The following is a 10134-nucleotide window of genomic DNA, read 5'->3' as shown; positions in this document are numbered from 1 at the left end:
TTCCAGAAGGTCGACCTGGAAGACCGAATACTGATAAGGTGAATTGACTCCTCTGGTTGACATTTACCGGATTCCGTATGGTTCTACGAGTTAACATCAAGTGATTGAAATAATGACTGCAAAAATGTGATGTTTCTCGATGCCGGTAATGTGCACATATAGAACCTTCAACTCTTGCTTTATTTTTCACTGATCGCTTTGAATCACCCATGAACCTTTCAAACGGATACATCCACCTATATTGAACTGGTCCACCAAGAAAGGCTTCATATGCAAGATGCACAGGTAAATGTTCCATTGAGTCGAAGAAACCAGGCGGAAATACTTGTTCCAACTTACAAAGAATGATTGCAATGTTTTGGTCCAACTTCATGATGTCTTCCACTTTTAAAGCTGACGCACAAATATCTCTAAAAAACTGACTAATTTCAGTCAGTGGATCAAGAACATGTTTGGGTAGCGAGCCAAATGCAATTGGTAACAATTGTTCCATGAAAATGTGACAATCATGACTTTTCATTCCATGCAACTTCCCAGTGTTAGGGTCAGCACACCTTGATAAATTTGATGAATACCCATCGGGCATTCTCAAATCTTTTAGCCATCGACAAACAGCTTTAGCTTCTTGGGAAGTCAAAGTGAAAAAAGCCTTGGGTTTTAATAACTTTCCATTCGGTAGAGGCTTCAACTCCAACTCTCTTCTGTTACACCATTTTTCCATGTCTTGTCTGGCCTTTTCATTATCTTTTGTTTTGCCTTTCACATCCATCACTGTGTTAAATACATTATCAAAAAAATTCTTCTCAATATGCATAACATCTAGATTATGGCGCAACAAGTTATCCTTCCAATACGGGAGGTCCCAAAATATACTTCTTTTTGTCCAATTGTGCGTGACTCCGTATCCTTCAATTCGGCATTCTTTGCCAGTATCTGTAAATTTTGGTAGCTCACTAACTTGTTCTCATATAGCCCATGGTGACAATCGAGGCGGAGGCGAATCTTTCACTCGTACATCTTTTTTAAAGTTTGTCATGTTTCTTCTATAGGAGTGATTTCGTGGTAGGAATCTTCGGTGACAGTCAAACCACGAGCTTTTCCCACCTTTATCCAACGTGAACCCTTTGTTGTTTCCCATGCAATGCGGACAACCCATTTTGCCATGCGTACCCCAACCAGACAACATGCCATATGCTGGAAAGTCGTTGATGGTCCACATCAATGAAGCTCGCATTATAAAGTTTTCTTTACGTGATATATCATAAGTCCATTCTCCAATCCACAATCTCTTCAAATCATCAATTAAAGGTTGTAAATACACATCAATTCCTGCTTTTGGACTCGAAGGTCCTGGAATGACGCACGTCAAAAACATGTATGGTTTTGTCATGCACATCTCAGGAGGGAGGTTGTAAGGGGTTACAATAACTGGCCAACAAGAATATGCGGTTCCCGACCCTTGGACATAGGGAGTAAATCCATCCGAGCATAATCCAAGCCTGACATTTCTAGGTTCTGCGGAAAAATCAGGATGCATTCGATCAAAATGCTTCCATGCCTCGCCATCAGATGGATGCCTCATAGTGCCTGGACTTGTGTTATTTGTGTGATGCCATGTCATTTGACTTGCACTGTGCATTGAAGCAAACATTCTTTTTAACCTTGGTATTATTGGAAGATAAAACATGGACTTTACTGCTTCACGGTCTTGATTAGTGTTAACGGCTCTACTGGGAACTTTATATCTTGGACTCTTACAAAACTTACATTCCTCCAACAACCCATCTTGAGTACCAAACTCATTGTCGTAGAACAACATACAGCCATTAATGCAACAATCAATCTTTCTTACTCTTAAGCCCAACTTCGACACCAACTTCTTTGCTTCATAAAATGTTGTAGGCAAGTTGTCTTTCATTGCAGTTGAGTCTAACATCATCTTTACGAAGAATTCCAAACACTGATCAGGAACATTCCAATTTGCCTTGGCGGCCAACAATCTCACACAAATTGATAACTTTGACTCAGACGATCCATCAAACAACGGCGTATTCATCTCATTCAACAACTGATAAAATTTCTGCGCTTCCTCATTCGGCAACTCTTCCCCACCAAAATCTTCAGGCTCATCATAGGTCACGTTCACACCAAAAGCATCCTCAACCATGTCACCAATCAGATTAAATTTTTCCTCATATTCCACAGGCGGCCGACTACTTGAAGCATGAGAGTTGCTAGTCTCTTGTACGTTACTAGGCAGTTCTTCACCGTTAAACGTCCAAACCCAATAATTTGCAATGAAACCCCTTCTATGCAAATGAGCTGTTATTTCCTGTGGGTCACTAATTATTGGTCTACATTCACATTTAAGACAGGGACACCTAACTCCTCCTTCGCTTCGACATAATTCCTGAGCAAACGCCCAACTTATAAACCCTTCAACTCCTACTATAAAATTGGGTTTAAGTCCCATTCTTCCTGGAAATGTTCTATCGTACATCCAACTACGATAATACCGATAATATTCCATACTGCACATTTATACAATCATTGTCATTTGGAGTTAGAATACTAATCAACTTAATATTCTTCTTAGACGTATACTAGTTAATATTTACTATTCTTAAAACTATTATTTAGTAACATTACTACTAATATTTTTAACTACACGCGTTATATTGAACATATTTAACCATAAAATAATTTTTTTTAACTACACATTTTAAACTACATATATTAGAAATATTATTTAATAAAAATACTACTGTTATGTTTTTGTTACATATATAGTAATAAAAATAAAAAATAAGAAATAAGAAATATTACTATTATATTTGGAAATATACAAACACATGCATATTATGTTTTTATAACATATATACAAATTCAGTTTTAAATCTATTATATATGAATAAAATAAAAAATAAAAATAAAAATTTTTTTTATTAAATATATGATATACATATACATATTTTGTTTTTTATTAAAATTTTTTTTAGTATAATATTTCTCATTATAATAAATAATATATATAATAAAAATTAAAAATGAAAACTTTATAATATATAACTATTATATTAGTTTTACATATTTTTTTAGTATATATAATTTTTTTTAGTATTTTTTTTAAAGTGAGAACTTTATAGTATATATTTATATTATATTCTTAAAAATGAAAACTTTATAATATATATAACTATTATATTCTTTTTAAATTTATATTAATATTTATAATAATCTATTTTATATACTGTAAAATATTATAATATATATAATAATTTTAATAATAGTTTTAATATATCAATATACTAAAAACAACTTTAATAATTTTAATGTTTGTATAATATTAATAGTTTTAATATATAATATATAATAATGTTTGTATAGTTTTAATAAAAATATTAATAAAAATTATACTAAAAACAATTTTAATATATCAATTTTTTTAAAACACATTATAACAATTTTAATATATCAATTTATTTCTAATAGTTTTACAATTTATACAAACACATTATAAATCTATATACAAACACATTCATATCTTAATTAATAAATCTACTAAAAATATGATATACATATACATATTTTGTTTTTTATTAAAATTTTTTTTAGTATAATATTTCTTATTATAATAAATAATATATATAATAAAAATTAAAAATGAAAACTTTATAATATATAACTATTATATTAGTTTTACATATATAAAATTTATTTAAGTTATAAAAATATATTTTTTAAAGTGAGAACTTTATAGTATATATTTATATTATATTCTTAAAAATGAAAACTTTATAATATATATAACTATTATATTCTTTTTAAATTTATATTAATATTTATAATAATCTATTTTATATACTGTAAAATATTATAATATATATAATAATTTTAATAATAGTTTTAATATATCAATATACTAAAAACAACTTTAATAATTTTAATGTTTGTATAATATTAATAGTTTTAATATATAATATATAATAATGTTTGTATAGTTTTAATAAAAATATTAATAAAAATTATACTAAAAACAATTTTAATATATCAATTTTTTTAAAACACATTATAACAATTTTAATATATCAATTTATTTCTAATAGTTTTACAATTTATACAAACACATTATAAATCTATTTTAATAAATGTATCCCAAAAATATATACCATATATCTAACCCAAAAATCATTATAAATTACACTAAAAATATATTTTAATTACTTACCTCTTCTTCAATCTACTCCTCCTTCTTCAATCTACTCTCCTCCTTCTTCAATCTACTAAAACTATACCAAAAAAAAATCAAAAATTAATAACAGAATAAAGAATAAAATTATAACATAATACTTGTTCAACCTCTTCATTACCTTTGATATCAAAAAAATATTTGGATTGATGCAATTGGAGTTGGATTTTGGGAGATTGAAGTTGTTGTTCTTGTTCTAGTTTTGGGGATGAAGTTATTGTTGTTCTTGTTCTGCAACGAAGGTGTGGTGGAGTGAAGTGAATTGCATTGATTTATACCCAATGTAGCGACGTGAATTTAATTTCGCTAGTTGCCACGTGGTAAACACGTCGCAACAAGCAAACGGTAACATTTAATTAATGTCTCTGCCATAAATCCTGTCACCTAGTCAATTCAATATAACGTTTTAAATGTTGCGACGTGTTTACAACGTCACTACTTAATTTTTTAAAATTTGAATCTCCCCCCAATCTCCCCCCATGTGAACGTTATTGCTTTTTAAATTTATAATTTATACATTTAATGTAGCGACGTTTGACCCACGTCGCAACTTTATTCACGTAACCCAACGTCTGACTCATCCTTACTTTATGTTTATAAAGTTATTTTAAAATTAAAAACATGTGGCGACGTGGTAGTCACGTCGCTAGAGGCAATAAATACCCACGTGACAGCCACGTCGCTAATATGTGTCGCTGGGGAGCACTTTTTTTGTAGTGACTTGAGAACCGTAACTTCGAATTGCGCCCGGTTCGAAGCATTGAAAAGCTTATTCAATGCTCTATCTAACAATGACTAAATGGCAACCAAATTGAAAAAAGGATGAAAGCAAAGTACATTGAAGCATATCTAGTCCGATACTTAAACATCCTTAATTTTGTTGGCAACACTATCTATTGCTTTCTCCAATGCCGCTTTTGTTGAAGTACAAACTGCAGCCACCTTGCCTCCTCTTTTAGCAGGTACAATGTTAAGCTATTGAAATTGAAATTGTAATCTACAGCAAGATATTGAAATTGCAAGTATGTTAAGCTTGACAACCCGTATTAACAACTAGATCCTGACTCTTAAAATTTTAACAGAGATTAAAAAAAGCCAAAAAATACCTTTGACATATAGATCAGCCATACAATCTCAACATTATTAGTACTACAATAAAATTAAGAGTATATAAGTAAAAATCACTTAGCAATTTTGCATTGATTCAAACTTGCATCACATTAGAACATGAGAACAAAAGGTTTTTAGTTTTAATATGATGGGAAGAGAGAAAGATTTATGTACTATAGAGTCTGGCTGCTGCCAGTATAGAGATATATGTACTAACATAATAAGGAAATTATATAAAGTGTTTCATATAATCACTAGAAGTCAGTTTAGAACAAATACTACATCTCTTTGAGGATTGTGATATGTAGCTGCATTTTAAAAGTAAAACCAAATAAAAGATGAATGAGATAAAACATGAAAGGATAAATGCCTAGTTTATATTACTGAGGCAATTTTCAAGAATGATATATGGCCATATACTCATTCAAAACAGCTATATTGATGCTTTGAGTATTCATCTTCAAAATCAAATACAAGAAAAAGATAAATAACATAAAACATGAAAGTAGCCACTTCAGAGGGAGAAAATCAATAATATAAAATGCACAACTTATATTTCTGAGACAGAACTTCCAAGCATAATGTGTATAATCGGTCAAACAATAATTTTTTGGTTCAAAACACAAAAATAGCCAAAGGGAAACTCACTGCAGATATAAAAATAGCCAAAGTTTGAGAAACTAGTCTTTCTCATGTTGCTCATTAGTAGACCAAAGTGTTGGTTGACATATGCTGGCAGTTTTCCCATTAAAGAATGGACACCACAAATAGCAAAATAAGATCAATAAATCAATATAAGATTACTAGGATTCATCATGATATAAATAACTACTTAAGGAGTTTTCATTAAAATTGTAGTTACAGGAATTCAATAAACCACATACTGAAACTAACACATTTTTTGTTATTTTAAGCTTCTTATCACAATTAAATATTCTTATGTAGCACCACCAATACAAAATAAGATCAATAAATCAATGCATCACTCATCAATTGAAAAGAAACCACGGTAAAATCAATGCATCTCTCAAACTTGGTAGGCTGCCACATAGACTTCTAGACACATAATAATCCTGCCTAATCTTTTGAGTAAATTATGCAAACATCCCCTGCATAGACTTTGACAAACCTTGAATAGTTTCTCAAACAATAATCTTTTTCTCATGCATAAGAATCCAGCCAACTTTCACCACTATAGCTTCAAACTTGTATTTTTTCTTAAGCTTTGATAAAAATATAGAATATGTTCAAAGATGTAAACAAAAAAAAACTAACAAAATCATGGAATATAGAATCCAAGAAACATAGATCGAATCAAAGAGAGATATCATTTGAAAGGTACTATTGTCTTACCAAAAATAAAATTGAAGGTTTATCTTTGTATCATCATCCACTGAGCAAAACAGAGCAATGGAAAAACTAGTAAATTGAATTCATTATATGGCTAATTATTTGGAAAAAAACTAAAAAAAACCCTCTAACGAAATATTTGAACAATTTCACAATATTATAATTTTCAGTATGTAAAACCACGATCGAATATTACATGAATATTACATTGTAAAACCACTAAAGAAGCTACATAAGTTGATGCTTCTAATCCTTATAAAATCTTAACTATCACTCACTTAACCTTTATAAAATTATTCTCCCACACAGCAAATACTCATAGAAATGACAACTAGCTCCCACACAAACAAAATTACATAAGAAAAAAGTCTTTCATTAGGAAGTTGAATGCACATTTTACCTTAATCAATCTATGATATAAACCTGTGGTGAAGGTGAGTTTTGAATCAAAACTTCCACTAAGGATTACTAACCCGAAGAATCCCCCCTTACCTCAGAGTCGAATCTTCGAAGGTCCTCTTCCTCTTTGGCTCTTCTCTTTTTCACGTACTTCTCAGTTCCTCAGACTTCTGCCCTTTTGCCTCTAACCTTCTCTTTTCCCAATTCCCTTTATTTTTTATGAAAAATAGAAATTATCTTAATAGGCTTACATAGTTAACACCACCCTTCTGCTAACTACCACACTAAGCCCAATGCCAATATTTCATCATTTTCCAAATAATTCTCAAAAAAATATTAATTCCAATAATTTAATTAAAGACTTAATTAAATTAATAAACACGAATTAACGGGGTGTTACACATTGTGCTTGAGGACTATGGACTGTTGTGTCATGATTCAGGCCCGTTGAGCATCAACAATCTTGGTCAATTCGGCCCCCACCTTATATGACACATAAGGATGTCACGCGTTTGAGCCAGGATGCATTGGGCCAAAGAGTGGATTGGGCCAATTGGGATAATTGGGCCAGTCCGGAATAGAGATGTTGGATTGCAAAGATGTCAAAGAAGATGTTCGAACTCCTTTTCTGGTTGTGTCTTGTAATCTGAGTTATGAACACAATTGTGACTTGTGTTCTGAGTTACCCATGAGTAACAACGAGGTCTCATGAGTTTTCCTATATTTATAGACCGGTGACTGGTGCTTCGAGGATACTTGAAGGATCTCTCATTCTCCCTCGGAGGAATGTTTCTGGATTAAGGGGGAGTGTCTTCAGCCTGTGACGAATGTTTCTGGAATTGAGGATCAATCATCAACCTAAAGTTTGAGGATGCTTAGTCGTAGAAAATTGATTCGGCTAACAACTCAGGAGAAGCTGCTGTAGAAATATTCATTTAGAATGCTAGAAAGAATATGTCAAATAAGATGTTTTAGTTTCTGTAATTCTGTTTATTTATTTGTTTTAGTAAAAATTTACCAAAGGGGCATATTGTTAGTTCTCTGGGTTTTAGGATTGACATTAATTTTAGTAAAACAAACACTACAACACTATGTTAGATATGGTATATTATCTTGATGAAAAGAACAGATTAATCAAGATGTCCTATGTTAGAAAAGAAAATGTTGAGATGAATGTTTCATCATGGAGCAACATGTTACACAAGATGTCATATGCAGGAGTCGTTAGCCATCATGGTTGTTATGGACTGGACTGGTGAATTAGGTCAAGATCGAAACAGATACATAATATTCTGAGAATCTTCGGCAGATCTTTCCAGTTCGGATTAGTAGGACTGACAAATTCAAGCCAGAATAAAAGTAGGACCGACAAATTCAAGACTGAATAAAGGAAAATATTCACTTTCTAATTATGGAGATAATTTAGGAAGATTTGATTGGAGACCTACTTTATGCAGAATCTTCTGCAAATTTCTAACAGCTAATGTGATGTCATTGAAGCCCAAATCTTGTTGAGAAAATGTTATAAATAGAAGCAATGTAACCTAGTTTAAAACATGAGTCCAAGAAGTAGAAAGACCGGGGCTTGTCGTTTTGTTCACTCTCTAAGAGGGTTGGTTATTTTTTGATCCACTCGGCATGTGAGTTGGATTGTGTTCCTTGAGTTGTAAGGTTCTATTATCTCTCTTAAGCTTTGAAGCATATATTAGATTATTGTTTTGGAGGAAGCTTTTAAGCAAATCTAAGTATTGTTCTTTGTAAAGAGTCTTGGATAACTATTTGTCGGTTAATTGAGTCTTAATTGTGTTATATTTGTAATTGACAATTGTGGTCAAGAGCCGTCAATATGGGTAATGTGGGTCGTTATTTGTGAGACGTCACTGTAGTGATTGGAAGTGAGAGAGGATTCTCTTATCTAGGAGGTTCTTAGGTAGAAGTTGCACTGGGTAGTGATAAGTGCAAAAATGTCGTCATTTTGTGTATATAATTTGTTGCACTTATCGATACTTTTTGTTAATACCGTGTGAATAATCCTCCGTTTTATATGTAAATTCGTATACTTTGTGAATAATTTTATTTTTTTGTATACTTTTATACCGTTTGATAGTTTCTGTGTCTTTTTGTAGGTATTTTTGTGTATTCGGAGCCTTGAGGAATAAAGTGTCGAAGACACGGCTGTGAGCGCAAGTTTGGAATAAAGAAGTAAAAATCTGGTGTAGCACGCTAGACCGTGCTTAGCACGGTCTGGGAGCATTTCAGACAAGTTTGGTAGGAGAGAGCCCGCTTAGCGTGGTCTTGCGATTTAGGAAATAAAAGAGTTCCCGCTTAGCACGGGTAGTGCGTTTAGCGCGGGTAGCGTACTTAGCGCGGTCTGTGTTTTCTTGTTTTTGTATAAATAAGACAGCTTTGTTATTTTTAGGTTTACCATCTCTTCTTTGACAAAGTTGAACTCTGATCCATTCTTTTTAGTTTAGAGGTTCAAGCAACACCATTGGGTGGTTCATCATGTCGATTAATCTCGGGGGATCTTTGATTGTGCCGACAACACGATAAGTTTCTGCTAGTTCTTATTCTTCCCTATGACTCATTCCAATGGTGGGTGTTGTATGTATATTTTTCTCATCTTGTATGTACATTTATTGATCTTGGAATCGAATATATACTTGCTTATCAAATCCTTATTGGTATTGTTCTTGACCTTTTTGCTTAATCGCTTTGGATTTGTGTTGTTGTAGAAATAGACTTCATGGATCTTGATTAGGGATGACATCTGTTAGTTTCTAAACTCTAAACATAGATTTAGGGCTGACAATCTTTATGGTATCAAAGTTTAATTCCTCCGTGGTATTCGATCAGTGGAGACATCGTCAAAAGAGCAATACGGTTGAACTCTCATTGGTGTTGTAGAAATGGACACTGATAAGGTACGTCTCGAACGATGCCTGATGATCGATTTTGATGCATATTGTGAGTGTAGTGCGATAGATCTTCAGATTTAAGTATTTGACGAATTGAATGAAATACGA

General features: G+C 32.0%; 1 long non-coding RNA gene across 1 annotated transcript; it reads right to left on the bottom strand.

Annotated features, from left to right (window-relative positions):
* Positions 1-978: 978 nt before the first annotated feature.
* On the bottom strand, positions 979-4443 carry LOC131640822 (uncharacterized). The gene is made up of 3 exons (XR_009295347.1): positions 4371-4443; positions 4229-4289; positions 979-1499 (listed from the first exon to the last, which is right to left on the bottom strand). It is a non-coding gene; the product is annotated as an uncharacterized LOC131640822 (long non-coding RNA).
* Between the last annotated feature and the right edge of the window lie 5691 nt (positions 4444-10134).

This window comes from Vicia villosa, unplaced genomic scaffold, assembly GCF_029867415.1.
Source record: "Vicia villosa cultivar HV-30 ecotype Madison, WI unplaced genomic scaffold, Vvil1.0 ctg.003332F_1_1, whole genome shotgun sequence".
Classification (NCBI taxonomy): Eukaryota; Viridiplantae; Streptophyta; class Magnoliopsida; order Fabales; family Fabaceae; genus Vicia; species Vicia villosa.
This window is presented reverse-complemented; position numbering and strand designations above follow the sequence as displayed.